General features: G+C 42.1%; 1 protein-coding gene across 1 annotated transcript in view; it reads right to left on the bottom strand.

The window, feature by feature from the left end:
- LOC124789546 (UDP-glucosyltransferase 2-like) overlaps positions 1-18,382 on the bottom strand; it is a 111,631-nt gene extending 93,249 nt beyond the window's left edge. The window contains exon 1 of the mRNA XM_047256945.1: positions 18,227-18,382. The gene's annotated coding sequence lies outside the window, so the exon portion shown is untranslated. The remainder of the gene's footprint in view (positions 1-18,226) is intronic.
- Between the last annotated feature and the right edge of the window lie 1,562 nt (positions 18,383-19,944).

Below are 19,944 nucleotides of genomic sequence, written 5' to 3'. Positions count from 1 at the left end.
TTTTTTAAAAATAGGAACCCACATTTTTTATTACGTATTCGTGTAGTACGTGAAGAAATATGAATGTTTTAGTTGGGCCACTTTTTTTGCTTTGTGATAGATGGCGCTGTAGTAGTCGCAAACATATGGCTCACAATTTTAGACGAACAGTTGGTAACAGGTAGGTTTTTAAAAATTAAAATACAGAACGTTGGTATGTCCCCTTAGAAAAATTATACATGACTGTGTTTAAACTGACACACAATATTTTTGGCGCAACGCAATCTGACTTTCAAAAATCTATACAAAGGAATGGCTCTGACTAACATGGAAATGGAAATGGAAGAGGATGAAGATGAAATGGAAGATACGATACTGCGTGAAGAGTTTGACAGAGCACTGAAAGACCTGAGTCGAAACAAGGCCCCGGGAGTAGACAACATTCCATTGGAACTACTGACGGCCCTGGGAGAGCCAGTCCTGACAAAACTCTACCATCTGGTGAGCAAGATGTATGAGACAGGCGAAATACCCTCAGACTTCAAGAAGAATATTATAATTCCAATCCCAAAGAAAGCAAGTGTAGACAGATGTGAAACTTACCGAACTACCAGTTTAATAAGTCACGGCTGCAAAATACTAACGCGAATTCCTTACAGACGAATGGAAAAACTCGGCGGAGATCAATTTGGATTCCGCAGAAATGTTGGAACACGTGAGGCAATCCTGACCCTACGACTTATCTTAGAAAATAGATTAAGGAAAGGCAAACCTACATTTCTAGCATTTGTAGACTTAGTGAAAGCTTTTGACAATGTTGACTGGAATACTCTCTTTAAAATTCTGAAGGTGGCAGGGGTAAAATACCGGGAGGGAAAGGCTGTTTACAATTTGTACATAAAACAGATGGCAGGTATAAGAGTCGAGGGGCATGAAAGGGAAGCAGCGGTTGGGAAGGGAGTGAGACAGAGTTGTAGCCTGCCCCGATGTTATTTAATCTGTATATTGAGCAAGCAGTAAAGGAAACAAAAGAAAAATTCCGTGTAGGTATTAAAGTCCATGGAAAAGAAATAAAAACGTTGAGGTTCGCCGATGACATTGTAATTCTGTCAGAGACAGCAAAGGACTTGGACGAGCAGTTGAACGGAATGGACAGTGTCTTGAAAGGAGGATATAAGATGAACATCAACAAAAGCAAAACGAGGATAATGGAATGTAGTCGAATTAAGTCGGGTGATGCTGAAGGAATTAATATTAGGAAATGAGGCACTCAAAGTGGTAAAGGAGTTTTGCTATTTGGGGAGCAAAATAACTCATGATGGTCGAAGTAGAGGGGATATAAAATGTAGACTGGCAATGGTAAGGAAAGCGTTTCTGAAGAAGAGAAATTTGTTAACATCGAATATAGATTTAAGTGTCAGGAAGTCATTTCTGAAAGTATTTGTATGGAGTGTAGCCACGAATGGAAGTGAAACATGGACGATAAATAGTTTGGATAAGAAGAGAATAGAAGCTTTCGAAATGTGGTGCTACCGAAGAATGCTGAAGATTAGATGGGTAGATCACATAACTAATGAGGAAGTATTGAATAGAATTGGAGAGAAAAGGAGTTTGTGGCATAACGTGACTAGAAGAAGGGACTGGTTGGTAGGACATGTTCCGAGGCATCGAGGGATCGCCAATTTAGTACTGGAGGGCAGCGCGGAGGGTAAAAATCGTAGAGGGAGACCAAGAGATGAATACACTGAGCAGATTGTGAAAGATGTAGGTTGCAGTAGGTACTGGGAGATGAAGAAGCTTGCACAGGAGTGTAGCGTGGAGAGCTGCATCAAACCAGTCTCAGGACTGAAGACAACAACAACAAACAACAACGAGTATTTAGCTGAATTTGCAGCCTTCAGATTTGTATGAATCACCGCGTAATCAAAATTTAGGTGATTTCTTTTAGTACTCATGTGAATAACTTCGCACGTTTCCTTATTCAGGGTCAGTTGCCACTTTTCGCACCATACAGATATCTTATCTAAATAATTTTGCAAGTCCTTTTGATCATCTGATGACTTTACAAGACTGTAGATGACAGCATCATCTGCAAACAATCTAAGACGGCTACTCAGATTGTCTCCTATGTCGTTAATATAGATCAGGAACAATAGAGGGCCTGTAACACTTCCTTGGGAAACGCCAGATATTACTTCTGTTTTACTCGATGACTTACCGTCTGTTACTACAAACTGTGACCTTTCTGACAGGAAATCACGAATCCAGTCGCACAACTGAGGCGATAGTTGATACGCATGCAGTTTGATTAGAAATTGCTTATGTGGTTGTGCGCCAAAAGCCTTCTGGAACTCTAAAAATTTGGAATCATTTTGACATCTCCTGTCAATAGCACTCATTACTTCGCGAGAACGAATAGCTAGTAGTGTTTCACAAGAACGATATTTTCTGAATCGGTGTTGGCTGGTTGTCATAATGTTCGAACACGGTTTGTGTTCCAAATTCCTTAGGCACGCAGTTTGGTTAGAAGACGCATGTGAGGAACGGTGTCGAAAGCCTTCTGGAAATCTAAAAATATGGCATCAATTTGACATCCGCTGTGGATATCACTTATTACTTCATGAGTATTAAGAGCTAGTTGTGTTTCAGAAGAACGATATTTTCTGAATACGTGCTGACTATGTGTCAATAAATTGTTTTCTTCGAGGTACTTCATAATGTTCGAACACAGTATACGTATACCAACAGTACAACAACCATTGCTCTTCAAAAGCCAAAACCAGCGAATACGGTGATACTGGACGCTAGGTCCTGCAACGAAGTTGTTCTGACTCATCCCAAAGGTATTCTCCTGGGTTCAACGTCGGTCCTCTGGGCAGTCCACTCCATTTAAGGAATGTTATTGTCTACAGATCATTTCCTCGCAGATACTGCTTTATGACAGGGTGCATCGGCATGCTGATAAAAGCAACCATTGTCTACATCTACATCTACACCATGGATACTCTGCAGATCACATTTAAGAGCCTGGCAGAGGGTTCGCCGAACCACCTTCAGAATTCTCTATTACTCCAATCTCGTATAGCGCGCGGAAGGAATGAACACCTATATCTTTCCGTAAGAGCTCTGATTTCCCTTATTTTATAGAGGTGATCGTTTCTACCTATGTAGGTCGGTGTCAACAAAATATTTTCGCATTCGGAGGACAAAGTTGGTGATTGGAATGTCGTGAGAATATTCCGCCGCAACGAAAAACGCCTTTCTTTTAATGATGTCCATCCCAAATCCTGTATCATTTCTGTGACACTCTCTCCCATATTTCGCGATAATACAAAACGTGCTGCCTTTCTTTGAACTTTTTCGAATTACTCCGTCAGTTACATTTGGTTAGGATCCCACACCGCGCAGCAGTATTCTAAAAGAGGACGGACAAGCGTAGTGTAGGCAGTCTCCTTAGTAGGTCTGTTACATTTTCTAAGTGTCCTGCCAATAAAACGCAGTCTTTGGTTAGCCTTCCCCACAACATTTTCTGTGTGTTCCTACCAATTTAAGTTGTTTCTTAATTGCAGTACCTAGGTATTTATTTGAATTTACGGCTTTTAGATTGGGCTGATTTATCGTGTAAACGAAGTTAAACGAGTTCCTTGTAGCACTCATGTGGATGACCTCACACTTTTCGTTATTTAAGGTCAACTGCCACTTTTCGCACCATTCCGATATTTCTTCAAATCGTTTTGCAGTTTGTTTTGATCTTGTGACGACTTTATAAGTCATTAAACGACAGTGCCATCTACAAACAACCGAAGACGGCTGCTCAGATTGTCTCCCAAATCGTTTATATAGATAAGGAACAGCAAAGGGCCTATAACACTACCTTGATGAACATCAGAAATCACTTCCGTTTTACTCGATGACTTTCCGTCAATTACTACGAACTGTGACCTCTCTGACAGGAAGTCACAGATCCAGTCACATAACAGAGACGACATTCCATAATCACGCAATTCGACTAAGAGCCGTTTGTGTGGTACAGTGTCAAAAGCCTTCCGGAAATCCAGAAATACGGAATCGATCTGAAATCCCTTGTCAATAGCACTCAGCACTTCATGTAAATAAAGCTAGTAGTGTTACACAAGAACGATGTTTTGTAAACCCATGTTGACCGTGTGTCAATAGACCGTTTCCTTCGAGGTAATTCATTCAGTTCGAAGAAAATATATGTTCTAAAATACTGTTGCATATCGACTTTAACGATATGGGCCTGTACTTTAGTGGATTACTCCTACTACCTTTCTTGAATATTGGTGTGACCTGTGCAACTTTCCAGTCTTTGGGTACGGATCTTTCGTCGAGCGAACAGATGTATATGATTGTTAAGTATGGAGGTAATGCATCAGCATACTCCGCAAAGAACCTAATTGGTATACAGTCTGGACCAGAAGACTTGCATTCATTAAGTGATTCAAGTTGCTTCACTACTCCGCAGATATTTAGTTCTACGTTATTCATGTTGGCAGCTGTTCTCGATTCGAATTCTGGAATATTTACCTCGTCTTGTTTTGTGAAGGCATTTCGGAAGGCTGTGTTTAGTAACTCTGCTTTGGCAGCACTGTCTTCGATAGTGTCTCCACTGTTACCACGCAGAGAAGGCATTGATTGTTTCTTGCCGCTAAGATACTTCACATACGACTACAATCTCTTTGGATTTTCTGCCAGGTTTCGACACAAATTTTAGTTATGGAAAGAGTTATAGGCATCTCTCATTGAAGTCCGCGCTATATTTCGAACTTCTGTAAAAGATTGCCAATCTTGGGGATTTTGCGTCTGTTTAAATTTGGCGTGTTTGTTTCGTTGTTTCTGCAACAGTGTTCTAACCCGTTTTGTGTACCAAGGAGGATAAGCTCCGTCGTTTGTTAATTTATTTGGTATAAATGTCTCTATTGCTGCTGATACTATTTCTTTGAATTTTAGCCATTTCTGGTCTTCGCCGGCCGGAGTGGCCGTGCGGTTGTAGGCGCTACAGTCTGGAGCCGAGCAACCGCTACGGTCGCAGGTTCGAAACCTGCCTCGGGCACGGACGTGTGTGATGTCCTTAGGTTAGTTAGGTTTAATTAGTTCTACGTTCTAGGCGGCTGATGACCTCAGAAGTTAAGTTGCATAGTGCTCAGAGCCATTTAAACCATTTTCTGGTCTACACTTATACAGGGTGATTCAAAAAGAATACCACAACTTTAGGAATTTAAAACTCTGCAACGACAAAAGGCAGAGCTAAGCACTATCTGTCGGCGAATTAAGGGAGCTATAAAGTTTCATTTAGTTGTACATTTGTTCGCTTGAGGCGCTGTTGACTAGGCGTCAGCGTCAGTTGATGCTAAGATGGCGACCGCTCAACAGAAAGCTTTTTGTGTTATTGAGTACGGCAGAAGTGAATCGACGACAGTTGTTCAGCGTGCATTTCGAACGAAGTATGGTGTTAAACCTCCTGATAGGTGGTGTATTAAACGTTGGTGTAAACAGTTTACAGAGAATGGGTGTTTGTGCAAAGGGAAAAGTTCTGGACGGCCGAGAACGAGTGATGAAAATGTAGCACGCATCCAGCAAGCATTTGTTCGTAGCCCAGGAAAATCGACTCGCAGAGCTAGCAGAGAGCTGCAAATTCCACAATCAACTGCATGGAGAGTCCTACGAAAAAGGCTACCTGAACGTCAACTACCCGAGGCGATGGATCGGCCGCCAGGCAGCCCGTGACAGAGCACTTCATCACTGGCCTCCAAGAAGCCCTGATCTTACCCCCTGCGATTTTTTCTTATGGGGGTATGTTAAGGGTATGGTGTTTCGGCCACCTCTCCCAGCCACCATTGATGATTTGAAACGAGAAATAACAGCAGCTATCCAAACTGTTACGCCTGATATGCCACAGAGAGTGTGGAACGAGTTGGAGTATCGGGTTGATATTGCTCGAGTGTCTGGAGGGGGCCATATTGAACATCTCTGAACTTGTTTTTGAGTGAAAAAAAACCTTTTTAAATACTCTTTGTAATGATGTATAACAGAAGGTTATATTATGTTTCTTTCATTAAATACACATTTTTAAAGTTGTGGTATTCTTTTTGAATCACCCTGTATTATTAATTTGGAATGATTGGAGATTGTCTCTTAGGAAGGCGTCAAGTGAATTTTTATCTGCTTTTTTGAATAGGTATATTTTTCGCTTATTTCTCGAGGATTTGGGGATCACAATATTCAATCTCGCTACGCCAAACTCGTGCTCACTAATCCCTGAATCGGTTTTGATGCTCGTTATTAACTCAGGATTATTTGTTGCTAAGACATCAAGTGTGTTTTCACAACCGTTTACTATTCGCGTGGGCTCATGAACAAACTGTTCGAAATAATTTTCAGAGAATGTGTTTAGCACAATTTGGGATTATATTTTATGCGTACCTGCGGACTGTTCAAGTACTGATGTCGTACACAATGCTGCAAAATGTCTTCATATCCTTCCGCATTTAGCGTTTTCTTCAGCACAGTAAGCGAATCACACACTAAACACCCCCTTACAGTAACACCACAGTCCCTTTGCTTTGTCGCTGGAACTGCACATCATGTGAGGTAGCGTTCCCCAGGCATTCCCCAAACCAAGACCCTTCCATTCGATTGCCGTGGACTGTTACGTGATTCACCACTCCAAATCACTTGTTTTCTCTCATGCAGTATCCAGTGCCGTCGCTCTCCACATCACCTTAAGTGCCGCTTAACACTGTCTACAGAAATGGGTGTTTTATCAGGAGCTGCTCGACCATCGTATTCCAATGTTTTAACTCCCTACGCACAGTCACTGCGCTAGTTGGACTGTTGGTAACACTTTCGAACGCACGAGTGAATCCTTCCGCTGATTTTATGCGATTCTCTACAACAATCCCGTTACTGACTGTCAGTACGTGAAATCTGCCTCATCTCAACTGTGGTTATTTCTTGGCGTTTCCATGTCACAATCACATCTCCAACAGCCAACTCCGACAAACGTAGGAAGGTGGAAATGTTTCTGATGTACATACTACTCAGATGACATCCAGTGACTAGTTCACATTCGAAGTCACTGAGCAGTCCTGATCGATTCATTCTGGTGTTACTGCTTATCCACTTGAAACCTTCCTGTCTCCTCTATATCTCTTTTGTTACGCAACCTTCCCTTCTACAATAATCTATGAAACCTTTCCTTAGGATTTCTATCTCTTGCTTAATAATGAGAAATGAAATCTTCCCTTTGAAATTAATTCTCTTTCTCAATAATAATAAGTGCAATCTTCGCATACAAATTTAAATGCTGCTTATTATAAGTGATTTGCTGATTATTTCGACGAAACATAGAACGTCTCGTCGTCGTGGCCCTCAGTCGTTACCTGCAATAACCCAAAACTTTCCTTACCTTTCTTTACTGTTAGTGGATCGCCATCTGACTGCTACATCGAACTGCCACATGAATATACTTACTCTGTTTTACTATACCCTATTAGCTGTTGTTGGGCAGTCATAATAAGTGGCTGAATTTATTACCAAAGCTGACGTTATTCTTTAATAGCAAAGCTGACGTTATTCTGTAATTCATTTGACTGAAGTTACGTAATTCATAGTTAAACGTTTTCTTGACAACAATAAAAATTTTGCAAAGTTTTCCGTTGATGGTTTTTTTGGGATGGATTATAATCAGTAATGCAACATTGCTGGCAAAAATTAATTATATTCTAAATGAAATGATTTCACAAACGTTCAAACGGGACTTACTTTTTACAATAATCTTACAACTAGCATTGCGCAAACATACCTTCAGTAGTCTTTACTTTCTCAAAAAAATAATTCAATATAATTAGTTCCTCTTATGATAATAGTTAGCTGATGTCTCTGTACATCCGTTTATAATCTCTTGTAAATCATAGCTGGTGGCTGGCAGGCACACCGCTCCTCTCAACCTCTCGCTTCAGACGCGCTACCGACTCGCTTCACATCTCGCTTACTACTGATTCCCTACGAACGCTAAAGTGCGGTCTCTCCCGCCAACAATGCTTTCTGGGCAGACAATCCCTGCGACCATTACAAAATGTATGAATGCAAGCTCTTTCCCGCTCTTTTCTTAATATGAATCCATACGCGGTCTCTCCCGCCCTTTTTCAAATTATATCAATGTGCGATCTCTCCTGCCAACAATACTTTGGTGCAGAGATTCCCTGCTACCATAGTTATTTTCAACATGACAAATATTAATTATTCCTACTTAATCCTATTAGTAAAATATAAACATCTTTCATAAATTGTGGTTTGACAATAGACAATATAAATATACACGTCTTACACACTAACAACACAAAACCTCTCCGCGTCCTTTTAGATTGATAGTTGCCTCTCTCGTGACATCTAGAGGTCACTTCCGCATTATGTAGCGGTTCAGGATACTTTTGATCGCAAGGTATAAGTTGTAGTCATTCAGAAAATTAACCATTTAATAATTTGTAATCCTTACACTTAAACCGCGCCGGCCGATGTGGTCGAGTGGTTCTAGGCGCTTCAGTCCGGAACCACGTGGCTGCTACGGTCGCAGGTTCGAATCCTGCCTCGGGCATGGATGTGTGTGATGTCCTTAGGTTAGTTAGGTTTACGCAGTTCTAAGTTCTAGGGGACTTATGACCTCAGATGTTAAGTCCCATAGTGCTTAGAGCCATTTGAACAATTTCTTTTTAACCACTTGCACCGCAGTGCATTAAGTATTGACAGCAAGTGCTTCTTTGAAAGGAAAACGTGCATCGTCTCAGTTAACACCACGCACAAAATTTTGTTTGTGGGGTGTAGTGACCATCTCAGTCGATGTATTTTAATTCGTTTAATCTGCTACTTCACCGTCATTTGACAGGATCTTGTATGTCGTGTGTGTAACTACCTGTTGTATGACTGATCAATGTCATTGAATTTTCTCATTGTGACAGTACTGAAGGGCAGTTTTAAGTGTTAAAAATCATTCAAAAGCAAAAATCGCACAAAATATTCTTTATTCAAGGCAAGCAGTTTCAACAGTCTTAGCTGTCATCTTCAGGTCTTTAACTTTTTTTTGGTAGTAGAATATGTTCAATTTACGCTACCTCATGCACAAGATATCAAGTAGATGAAACTTTTTTCTTTACATACTACACGAATATGTAATAAAAATGGGGGTTCCTATTTTAAAAAACGCAGTTGATATCCGTTTGACCTATGGCAGCGCCATCTAGCGGGCCAACCATATCGCCATCTGTTTTCCCCCTTCAAGCTAGACAGAAGCCAGACAGGTTTCGTTCTTCGTAGTTTTTTCGTTTGACGCTTATTTCGTGAGATATTTAGCCCAGTCACGATCAGTGGACCACCCTGTATAAGGAGGTAAAGTTTTATAATGTTCCTTGCATCGGAGCTGTATTAACAATGTCTTTTTCCCTTTCAGCCTATTTGTAAGAGACATTTTGTACATGATAGTCAGTTAGTTGCCGTTATCTCTAGCTTAAGACCAATAGAGATAAGGGCACAAATTTCGTTCATCGATGTAGTTTGCATTCTGATAATCTCTGCAAATAGCTGTTGTTTTTCCTCGATAAGGTTAGTTATAACCGGATATTCTGAGTACGGCACTGCCTTTCGTCGCTGCCAGATACGCCACAATATGGTAGGCTATCTTATAAATTGAAGACACGATATCTGTTCTCCATTTCTGTATTTAATATGGCTGAATGGTCATCCCACATGTTCAAGTGCCTCCGCCCCCTCTCGACTTTTAAATAATGAATTCCTGGTGAAATATCAGTAGCGCATTATATTGCGTTCTTTTTTTATTCTTTAAGTTCGATCTGTTTTATTCAATTGTTGTGTGCAGTACACAGAAAACTGCGTTACTCCAATTTTTTTTATTAGACAATGGAGAAAAGAATAGCAGTCGATCGCGAAATCAGTCGTTTTATCATAGCACATCTAGATTTCAACTACTACATCGTCATCTTCAGTACATATAACAGGTGACGTTAGTCCAAAGAGTCACGTAATGAACAATATTGATTGCTGTTGAACATACAGGAGTCTAATAACAACGTTTCTCTGATAATGCCACAATTATTTCAATGTGTCAATGATACACCAGGAAAAAAGTGAGAATATTGAGGTACAAGAATGTAAAAATAATATTCGTCTGTTACACGGTGGTCTGTTATTGCCTGCTTGTGCCACATAGTGAGCTATGATTTGAGAAAAGTAGCTTTGATGAGAATCACTGACTGAGCTTACATAACAAGAAAAAATTGTTAGTACAAGGGCAGAGAAAGGTGAAACAGAAATCACAGATGACAAAAACTCAATGCGATGTTTATTGACAAATAAATAGAGGTATTTTAAAATCGGTGGATTTTATTTTGGTGTAGGAAGACCGTGCGACAACATTTCACTACAGTAAAAAACGAGACATAAATTTCTTTCGCTGTGCGCCCTACGATATATGTTTAATTGAAAGTCAATGAAACTCACGTATAACCCGGAAGTATACTTTGTTCGTATTTTCATCTTTTGACAGATTGCAACAGGCAATTTTGGGAGTAAATGGTTCAAATGGCCCTGAGCACTATGGGACTCAATAGCTGAGGTCATCAGTCCCATAGAACTACTTAAACCTAACTAGCCTAAGGACATCACACACATCCATGCCCGAGGCAGGATTCGAACCTGCGACCGTAGCTGTCGCGCGGTTCCAGACTGAAGCGCCTACAACCGCTCCGCCACACCGACCGGCTTGGGAGTAAAAACTAGGCAAGTTGAGACACTGCAGCAGAGGTCGCAGAAGAGTAAATTAAACTTCATCAGTTAGACTACCAAACAAATTAAACATCTATGTCTGAAACTTACATCTACCGCATGTATTACAGAAGTAGGAGATATGTTTAACAGATAAACAGCGACAACTGAGTAACACAGTTTCTCTCTTAAGACGAGTAACAAAGTATGGCGTTTGCACTTTTGGATGGAACTGGTATAAGGGCACTCACTGTATTGTTGTGGTACTGCATTGTTAGTACTTTGTCCAACTCCTCTTCTGCCTAATTACATGAAAAATTCTCTTTGGCGTTGACTTTGTTAGGGTTGTAGTTCTTGCAGTAAAATTGTCGCCCACTCTTCTCTTATCGCTCTTTCAGCCTACATACGACATAAAATTATCTTCCAGTGTGATAAGCACGCGCCGGCCGCGGTGGTCATGCGGTTCTAGGCGCTGCAGTCCGGAACCGCGGGACTGCTACGGTCGCAGGTTCGAATCCTGCCTCGGGCATGGATGTGTGTGATGTCATTATGGTAATTAGGGACTGATGACCTAAGATGTTAAGTCCCATAGTGCTCAGAGCCATTTGAACCATTTTGATAAGCACGCCTTGTAAGTATTTCTCAAGAGTTGTCCTCGAGATTAATATCCGAGCTACGTACAGGAATGGGTATGACATCAGTATCTTTATCTGCAGAGCACTTTTTGACTGAAGGAGAAACCTGCACAGATACATTATCTTGCTGAAATATTAGACTTTCGTCCCCTGGGTCCTCATACATCCTAATCGGTTCTGTCCCTAGCATCTCATTGTACATGTTAGAGTTCATTGTAGTTTCAGCCAAGCAAAGCATGATTTACTTTAGCGTAGAAGGTTACCCAAATCAGAACACGTCCACCACGAAAATTTCTCCTCGTTCTTACCTGCTGCTCTGTTCTCAGACCATGCCAATAACAATGACATCCCTTCTACCCATCTAAATTAAACCTCTTCTCATCAGTGAACATCACTTCATCCCATTCTGAAGTCATATGTTTTTCAGCAATCTTCAATCTAGCCTGTTTATGTTCGGGTGTCGCAGCTGTTATCTGCAGTCGTTTCTTGAATACAAGGTATCTGTCATGTGACAAAATTTATTGTAGACGTCTGGCAGTTACTGGATGCTGTAAATGAGCAACAAATTGCGAAGAATAACGGCTTGTAGCCATTGCTTGGCGCAAAAGTAACCGTTTCGACGTCTCAGATAATTTTCTACTTTGCGTATATTTTCCGTTCAGTTCGAATAGTGCGCCCAATATAACGAATTATCGATTACTGTACTTGACCTATTCAACTTCTTGGCGATTTGAGGACTAGAAAGTTCCATTTCCTTGTCTGCATCGAGTTTCGTTTTTTCGTGACATGGTAACTGTTTTCCACGTGGCACTATCACAGTCGTGGATTCTGTACACAACACGCACCATCAGTAATGGTGTCTGTTTCCTGCAGTAAAGGCGCACACACACACACACACACTAACGCTGTGCGCAAAGACTGCCTTTATACCGAGTTCCATCCTCTACCACATGAATCCTTGATGTACTACTGACATCAAATTCGATACCATTTTATTAAATTTGTCAGTACACTGAATCTCATACTACTGCATATACACCGAGCACAACTGTTCCAACTGACAATGTTAACTTTCCTAAAAATATCCATGCCTTTATTTTGGCTTCCGTTACTGTATTGTCAATGTCATTCCCTATTCCATTAGCGTACTAACTGAGGCGAAGGAAAACCGCGTATGTTCGCCTGTCCATGCTTTTGTACGCGCTCTGATCTCTCTAATGTTATTATAGTGACCACTACGAGATATATACGTTCGTGGCAGCAGAATTCTCGCATAGTATTCTTCGACTTCATGTTCTCTAAATTCATCTGACAGAATTTCGCCCGAACTGCGTCTTTCAAGGACTCCCATTTAAGTCCCCGAGCATATATGTTACTCTTCTGTGTGGGCTATGCCGATCAGTCTCAATGCGCTCCACGTCCATCATCATGCCTTAATGATAAGCACTCCAAACGTTGGAGCAATGGTCTAGAAAAAGTTATACTACCCTCTTGTATGCGACTTGCTATACAAATGCACTGCACATCACTACATCCATTCCTCCCAATCTAAGTATCCCATTCACAGACCCCAGCAATCATTTTAAACGATCTCCCCATCTGATATACAGACGTTTATCACTAAAATCTGTCCACCCCCGGTAGCTGAGTAAAGAAAGGAGCGAAGGAAATTTTTGGACGTACATCTCCGACCAGCATCACAAGCTATTACGCATGAATAATTGTTATGATACATACGCCAATTTCCTCAGAAGAACAGTCATGTGAACTCCATTTTCGAGGATACGATTCAGGACATGAAGAAACGAGAGACAATTGATCTTTGAAATACAAAAACAAATACGATCAAGTGACGAACATCGCTATCTGGTTTGGACTTGAATTTTTTCTAAAATGTCAAGCAACCTGTAATTAATTTTAGTTTGTTTTATTACTTTTAGATGTCAGTTGAAAATTATGTACTACTGTGGAATGTTATGACCAATAAATCGAAAAAAAAGTGGTCAGCGTGACAGAATGTCAATCCTAAGGGCCCGGGTTCGACTCCCGGCTGGGTTGGAGATTTTCTCCGCTAAGGGACTGGTTGTTGTGTTGTCCCAATCATCCCCATCGACGCGCAAGTCGCCGAAGTGGCGTCAAATCGAAAGACTTGCACAAGGCGAACGGTCTACCCGCCGGGAGGTGCTAGTCATACGACATTATTATTATATTATCACTGAAATCTTAGATGATGTGTTGTGATAAAGATAGTCACTACGATGCGGTAAGTTTTTGCTGTTACATTCTTTACCTTTGTTATAGGTACTGTCTTGCATTTATCCACAGCGAAAGAAAGATTTCGTTCATTACATCAACAGAAAACTTTTTCCATTTCTGTCTTAATTTCCTTTAGATCACCCAAAAAAGAATCTTTCTTCCAGATGACAGCATCATCAACCTACTATCTTAGTGTTCCTGTTCCTCTCTGATACATCGTTTATGTTGTCAAAAGTAAAAAGCACTTAATGTAGTTAAATGAGCTTAGTACACTGTCGATATTCACATCTCCTACTGCTCTGTGAGTTCGGTATGCATACTGACGAATTGGAGAGCTGACTTCTCTTTACGGGCCGATGCACAGTCGATACAGTGTAGCATTCAGAGAGGCTCCAGTTATTGATACTTAACGGAAAGACTCCAGTAACAGAAATGGTTACGACTTCACTCACGGTTACCTACTACACAGGGTGCTATGAAAGTAACAAAAAAAGGAAAAAAACACTTTCATTGTGAAATGGAAACGAAAGAATAACCAAAGTAATAGCAGATACGATAATGCAGTGCATGTCTTGTTCAGAGCACGATGCACAGCGGCGGCTACAGCCGTTATGAAACACATGAAATGTATTCGCATTTGCGAATACCGATATCCTTCATCTGTATAATGGAATGACTACAGTGAATACCGATATCCTTCATCTGTATAATGGAATGACTACATTGAATACCGATATCCTTCATCTGTATAATGGAATGACTACAGCGAAAATTTGTGCCGCACCGAAACGTGAGTCCAGATTTTCCGCTTGTCGCGATCGGTAGCCTTGCCATTTGGCTATCCGTGCACAACTCACGTCCAGATCCCAACTTCCATATGTCGTCAACAATGTGTGTACAACGAGCACTCGTACACCCATTATGTGTATTCCCGTACAGAGGATACATTTTAATTGAAAGTCGCGTGCATTGTGCCAGCGGATAAATGTATTATTGCAGTGCCAGTTTTGTTTATCCGACTTGCAACTGGGCATGCGAATTTCAGTTTAAGTGTCACTCCTACAAGGCAACATACGTAACGAATGTACGAGTGCAGGTTGTAGATACATGGTTGATGGTGTATGGAAGTTTGCATCAGTCGTGCTCGGAAACCTTAATGGTAAGACGACAGCCCGCGATAGGAGGGCAATCCGGGGTCGAGAGCCGGTCCGGCACACATTTTCATTGTCATCATTCCATTACACAGCTGATGGTTGTCCATTTGCATGTGAATAAATTTCATGTAAGCAAAAAGCAGTCTGTCCGAAGATCCGCATCTCTGCGCATGTGAAAAATCGAAATGCAACATGGATTACATTCAACGTTCTATCGCTTCACCCAGTCCATTGCGACATGCTTGGATCCTCCTTGGAATGCTGTCCACAGCGCTGCTTAAGTCTCACCCAATCTTCTGCAGCGACGCTCCTGGGGTCACGCAATATGTGAGGATTCCTACAAATTTAAACTGGTTCCAGTGGGGTTCATGTCAACAGCTGACTTTAAGGCGAGATAGCAGGTTGATGCTTCGTGTCTCGATTACTCACAATCCTAAACCGTACATCATCAACAGATCACAGCTCCAGTTTCCCGTTTGTGTTGGTGATGACCCTCATTCCACGTTTTCTACCGCTGTCACATCCTCGTGTGTATCCTGTCCCAAATGAGACAACATTCGCCGACGTCCTTGTTGACTGTGTCGATCCAGCTTCTCTTTGGAGATCCATCACGCTTTTTCCCACTTACAGTCATTTCAAGGAATTTCTTGATCCCGGTTTCTTCCACCAGTTTCGGAATATCGGTACACGATACTGGCCCGAAACGTAAATGACCAATGTAGCAGATCCACCCAACCAATACGCAGAAACAATTTCGGAAGCAAACACAATAAGCTAGTAAACAAACGTTGACAGATAATTTCCATAGTAGTGTTGCCAACAGATTGTAACATATCAATATTTGCAGTGACCTATAACAACATTAACAGATACCGATAGATTCATTTTAGGTGCCACATTTCCATTCAGTTTCAGTAATGCACTCTAGAGAGATCCTTATTAGTTGCAGATGATGAAGTCTACCCAAATATCAGCACTGCTGGAAATGACACGCAGCTACGTGGAACATCATTATGTGCTATTGAGGTGTATATTTTATTAAAATATTATCAATATAATGAACATAATCTAAGTTTTTGCATGTTACCACACACTTTTACCTGACATTCGACAAAGAATTAAATGAAACCACTAACAATAGTGAAACTCCACCGAAACATGTATGACTGAAAAAGAGACTTATGTTTGCGCAAATCAGTTCAGTTTTCATAATCTTTTTTTATGAGAAATGAACATGGACAAAAAGTTAGCTTCAGTCTCAAGATAAATGTAACAGCGGGTGCACGACCCAAGCTTGAAATTTCTCTTCCAGGCATGATGCCAGACTGAATACTGCCCCATTCGGTACTGCTGACACAGTATTGTGCTCTACTTGCACGGAGAATGTAAATTTGCTTTTAGTTCCATCTCACAGATTGCTTTATAAAGCGACTCCCTGTGGCCAAAAGGATGTTGAGACAGATGTTTCCAGTGAAAGAAACACACGCTATGCAAGCCATACTGTGTTGCAGAAGTCTTTTTCAACAGTACATTTTCCAATTACTACAGTACTAATGGTGTGATTTCATCTGTTCAGCCGAGCTGTTGATTACGTCTTGTGTACAATATTTAGGGGTTCCACCGAGGAACAAAACAAATCGTCTGTCTCCGAGCGCTGCCTCAAAGACACTGACGGGAAAGAAATGCAACACCAAAAGATTGTTAACGTAGAGTAACGAAATTTCAGAAATACATTAGTTTAGTTAACAAATTTTTGTGAGTAACATTGCAAGATCATAAGTTAAGGTAAGCATGAGATAAGCCACTGAAAATGTGAAACGTTGGTGTAATAGCCAGAATGTTGAATGAAAGCATGTAAACGGGCATGCCTTGTGTTGTACAGTTGCTGGATATCAGTTCGTGGGGTGGAGTTAGATGCCTGTTGCACTTGGTCAACACAGGGACGGTCAGTGGTGGTTGTGGATGATGCTGCTGTTGTTGTCTGATGCTGTTCCATATGAGCTCGACTGGGTACAGATCTGGTGATAGAGCAGGCCAAGACAATTCGTCGACACTGTGTAGAGCAAATTGGGTTACAAGTGCGCTGTATGGGCGAGCTTTATCCTGTTGGAAAACACCCCCTTGAATTCTATTCATGAATCGCAGCACAGTAGGCCGAATCACGAGACTGACGTACATATCAGTTGTCGGGGTGCGTGGGATAACCACGAGAGTGCTCTAGCTGTCATACGAAATAGCACGCAAGACGATAATTCCATATGTACGTCCAGTGTGTAGCATGTAGACAGGTTGGCTGCAGACCCTCTACTTGACCCCTCCTAACCAACACACGGCCATCGCTGGCACCGAGACAGAACCATCTTTCATCAGAGAACACGCAGATTTCCACCCTTTTCCCCAATGAAGTCTTGCTTGACACCACTGATGTCGCAAATGGCGTAGTTTGGGGTAAGTGGAATGCACCCTACAGGACGTCTGGCTCGGAGTTGTCCTTGAAGTAACCGATTTGTAATAGTGTGTTGTGTAACTGTGATGTCAGCTGCTGATCAAATCGTTGCTGTCGATGCAGTACAATACACCAGACCAATACGCCGAACACGATAGCCATCCCTCTCAGCAGTGTCATGTAGTCGTTCGGAGCCCGGTCTTTTTGCGTTCGCACATTCAGTTAATCATCTTGGTGTTGAAGCTCTTTTCCCTCCCTCTCCCTTTTCACACACACACACACACACACACACACACACACACACACAAAGGAAAAGAGAATCACTAACACCTCTGAAAGATTCAAAACAACTGCCAGGAACACCTTCAACTGTTCCACTGTCAGCCATCATGTTTTTACACCTTCAATTGTTCCACTGCCCGCCATGTTTGTTTTTACAGCTGGTAAAGCAGTGAAACAGTTACAGTGACAGTGACATCTCAATATATAGTGTTCGAGTGTGATCAAGATGATTAAAAGGAAAACGTAAGTGAAACGTTATGTAAATAGACATACACATAGAATCCAATAATGTCAGACATAAAAATAACAAGTTTTCAAATTGTAAAAAATGGTTCAAATGGCTCTGAGCACTATGGGACTCAACTGCTGTGGTCATCGGTCCCCTAGAACTTAGAACTACTTAAACCTAACTAACCTAAGGACATGACACACATCCATGACCGAGACAGGATTCGAACCTGCGACCGTAGCGGTCGCGCGGTTCCAGACTGAAGCGCCTAGAACCGCTCGGTCACAGCGGCCGGCTACGAGCAGGAGTAAGCACATTCCGTAAAGCATACTCTGGGAACGTTTAGCTACGACCATAAGCTACAAAATGACATAATAATACAGTATGTTTCACTTGTAGTTTGAAATAGTCGAGGACGTAGAAAGTAATTTTGGTAATGTAATCTTACCGACGTCTATTTAGTGGAGAGAGACGTCGCCACGTCGATAATTTATACACTGCACAATTGTAACGTCAGTCCAGAGCAGCGTCCACTGCAGGTACCCACGTGTGTGCGTGGAGATGGTGGCGCAACTATCGCGTCCTTTCCTATGCTCTCCCTCCGGCGAGGCTCGGAGCGGCACTGACCGTCGTTCGTCAGACGCTGTGCGGTATTCAGCTGTCTGACAGTGACCTTGGCGGGAGTGAGTGACGTCACTGCGCGTGGCCGCTCTACACAGCGATATCTGCCGCTAAATAAAATGGCCGTCGACTGATCTGCTTCATTTGATCCACCTGCCGCGTTGTAGCACTTAGCTAGATTGCAACTGACAAGCCTGCAGACAAGGTCAAGATGTGCTTCGCAGCAATGGACGAAGTGCGTCGTGCGGCCGAACGGAGTTATGGAAGAAAAGAGGAACATCGCTACTGTTCGCGCAGTCCGAGCTTACAGGCGACTCGATGGTTGACGGCAGCGACCTTAGATGGCGGTATCATTTAAAATCGCTCCCATCAGCCACTACGCCTAGCGTCAACTTGTACTGCGTATACATCTAAGGCGGCGACACAGGTAACTGTAGGTTTGCTCACAGTTGCGCAAGTGACAAGAAGCGCTCTTTCTGTGGGATCGTGGCCACTAGTATAGAGGGACCACGTAGATGTTTTCTCGGATAGATAGACAACATATAACGGAGTTTATTACAGTAAATTGAATTGACAATATTTAACTTAGCTGATGATGTGTCTCAAGCAAATTGCGATATGCAAATAGTCAATTCCCATGCAAGCAAAACGTAAGTCACGACTAAAAAGTTAGGGTGACGACTCGCATTCTAGTGCGACTCTTCTAGCGCGCCGAGGCTAGCTGGAACGGAGCTTACATTCTCTTCGTATAGGTGCCGCTCCTGTGGTGGTGCTGTCCTAGTCAGAGTTCTACTGGCTGAAGTCGTCTCACAGCCTTCTTTGCAGTTACGTTCCGAGCCGACGTGCCGACGCTTCATGTTACGCCGAAACACCTTCAATTGACGCCTGTTTTCTTTACACATCGAAGCGTCAAAGGAACTGGTATAAGCATGCGTATTGAAATACAGAGATATACAGACAACAAGTGTCTGGCGCAGTGGTTAGATCGGTTACTGCTCCTGCAATGGCAGTTTATGAAGATTTTAGTGAGATTGAAAGTGGTGTTATAGTCGGCGCATGAGCGATGGAGCACGGTATCTGCGAGGTAGTGATGAAGTGGGGATTTCCCTGTACGACCATTTCACGAGTGCACCGTGAATATCAGGAATCCGGTAAAACATCAAATCTCCGACATCGCTGAGGCCGAAGAAAAGATCTTGCAAGAAAGGGGACGACTGAAAAGAATCGTTCAACGTGACAGAAGTGCAACCCTTCCTAAAATTACTGCAGATTTCAATGTTGGGCAATCACCAAGTGTCAGCATGCGAACAAATCAACGAAACATCACCGATGTGGGCTTTCGGAGCCCAAGGCCCACTTGTGTACTTTTGATGACTGCACGACACAAAGCTTTACGCCTCGCCTGGGATCATCAACACCGACGTTGGATTGTTGATGACTGGAAACATGTTGCCTGGTCGGACGAGTCTCGTTTCAAACTGTATCGAGCGGATGGACGAGTGCAGGTATGGAGAAAACCTCATGAAACCATGGCCCCTGCATGTC

Source organism: Schistocerca piceifrons, chromosome 3, assembly GCF_021461385.2.
Source record: "Schistocerca piceifrons isolate TAMUIC-IGC-003096 chromosome 3, iqSchPice1.1, whole genome shotgun sequence".
Classification (NCBI taxonomy): Eukaryota; Metazoa; Arthropoda; class Insecta; order Orthoptera; family Acrididae; genus Schistocerca; species Schistocerca piceifrons.
The sequence above is the reverse complement of the archived record's forward strand: the minus strand, read 5'-3'. Positions and strand labels throughout refer to the sequence as shown.